This window comes from Cynoglossus semilaevis, unplaced genomic scaffold (assembly GCF_000523025.1).
Source record: "Cynoglossus semilaevis isolate Cse_v1.0 unplaced genomic scaffold, Cse_v1.0 scaffold302, whole genome shotgun sequence".
In the NCBI taxonomy this organism is placed as follows: Eukaryota; Metazoa; Chordata; class Actinopteri; order Pleuronectiformes; family Cynoglossidae; genus Cynoglossus; species Cynoglossus semilaevis.
Genome location: NW_007585121.1, coordinates 166,871 through 169,347, shown reverse-complemented (window position 1 = coordinate 169,347; position 2,477 = coordinate 166,871).

The window sequence follows — 2,477 nt, the reverse complement described above, 5'->3', positions numbered from 1 at the left end:
ACTTTTTTAACAGCACACTCTTCTAGTTCTTCACTTCATAATAACTTACAAACCATTTGTGTCGCATAAGAACCAGATCTGACCGTGTGTTTATGTTTTCTGTCTGTCTTTTAAGTCAGACAGTATGAATTTACAACAGTAAACAGCAGCCTGTAGTTATTACATCAGTAGTTTACACAGCAACGGAACTCTGCGGATATTTTGGTACTTTCATACACGCCCATGGTTTGTAGACTTAAGAAAAATTCTACTGGTCACATTTGGCTCACTCTCGTACGGTACTTTTCCAAACCACTTGGTGGCAACAGCGTCTCATCTTATTAATGATGCATTTCTATTAAAAAATGGAACTGAATCAAGTTAACTCAGTGTGGCAGTGTTCACCCTGGGTGTCAGGGCTTTGAACTCAGCTTCACTTCAGAGACGCAGCGGCTGAAACCTTTTGTTAGCAGCTAATCTAATGTAAGGTTTCTCAAATCTGGTAAAAATAAAGTGAATTAAAATAAAGAGAGATCTGCCTCAGAAGAGAAGGACCGATCCAAAACATATATCCATATTTAAGAATACTTCAGTTTAAAGTAGGCCTAAGGTCGTTTTCTCTAATTGTTGTTGAATTTGTGTTTGTATGATTGATTACTTCCGGTTGATAGATATATGGATCATAGTAAGTCAGGGGAGACATTAACCTGTTCAAGCTGGACTTTGGACAAACCTGCCCTACAGTGTCAACAACATTAAGTTAACAACAGTGCACACAGGAGCAGCAGACGTTCAGAGAGTGGGCCATTAGAAGATGAAAACAGGTACAATGTAAACGCAACGTCTTTTGACCTTGACTTAAACGTCCGTCCATCCATATTTAAGCTCTTGTCACTTTAACTTTGTATTGACTTTTGTAATCCACACATTTTAGTATCTCCCTGGGCTCTCGTAGTGAGCTTTAAATGTCCTTTATAAATATATTTTTATTTCTATAATTTAGGATGGTTTATCATTTATGAACCGAAACTACAGATATTTTTCCTGCAGAGCTAAACTCTCTCCCACGCTCTCTTCTTTTTAAGATAATCTAAAGTAAGTCTTAGTCTTAGTATAAGGCAGTAATACACAAAGTGGGGGTGGACCCCCCGAGGAGGCACACAGCCATTGCAGGGGGGAGCAGAGCCTAGCACATGAATTTCAATTTTATTTTTTCTTTCATGTTACAGTCACTGTCCTGTATTTATGAAGAGCAGTTGTGTAGGATTTACATTGTTTTGGAAAAGGCCTGAACTTTATCCTTACTTACAAAAGGAGGCGCTGCAGAAAAAGTTTCAGAACTACTGATAAAAGGTTTTTTCTGTTGCAACTTAATCTAATTTAGTCCAGTCACAGAAAAAGACAAATTAGCCCACATTTTTTTAACCATAGTTGATAATATATTATTAATATTAATTAATATAGAATAATATTGTAACCTGTGTGGTGATTTGTATTAACTGGGAGAGGAAAAATGTCTCCTTTGCAGAGACTTTGTTTGCATATCTCATCCCCGGCACGTTAAGCTGTAGCTCTAACCTCATTTGCCCAGACAATAAAAAGAATAATTATTCTGCGAATGTTGCGGAACTACACCACCAGCATACCAAGTCAATTTGTTGCTATTTTAAATGATAACGATCCAATTTACTCTGCTCACACCTTAAACATCCTCCCTTCAGAATCCCGGCTCAAACTTTTACTTAAAGGCAGAGGAAATGAAATGGGAGAATGAGTATGATAAGTGAGCTTATTAAACAACATCCAAATTTGCTGCAATCAGCGAACTCGCCCTCCATTTTCCAGCCACCTCATATCCATAAACCTCCTGCTGACAGTTTCTTGGCAGTGGTCAATGCAAACACAGGGCATTAGAGCAAACTCCTGTGCTGTGCAGAAAGAGCAGTGTCTTCATTTCAGCAGCAGCATGTTGGATCGTGTGCGGAGTAGATGAAGGCGGACGAGGCTTAAAAACTGGAGCTGCTAATTACGGAAGACCTTGATGTTTCCAAAAGTTCACACGTGTCTAAGCGGAGATTTAGAACTTCTCCAAGTTAAACTTGTGAATCTCAAGCCTGTTCTCTGAGTCAGTGAGCTTTATTGATTAAAACCTAATTCTGGCCGAGGGAACAGGCCAATCATTTAGACAGGCCTGGTTAAAGTGGGGCAAACTCTTAAAGAAAGATGGCATGGAGGAGACACAGCGGCCGCAGCATCCTCGTGCCTAATGCGAGAAGACAGCTGTAACATTCAGGACACACGAGTTTGAAGCCACGGTGTAACTCCTGATAATTGCTAGCATTTTATTTTATGATCCCAGCCAGCAGAGCCAGAGATGTACAGAAGTGGTGTTTATTTTATAAGAGTTATTGGCTCCAGTTCAGCACCAACTCCTCAGGGAAATATCAGACCCTTTACCTGCTCCAGTCTCCCAGCTGTTACAACCAAAAACTAAACAA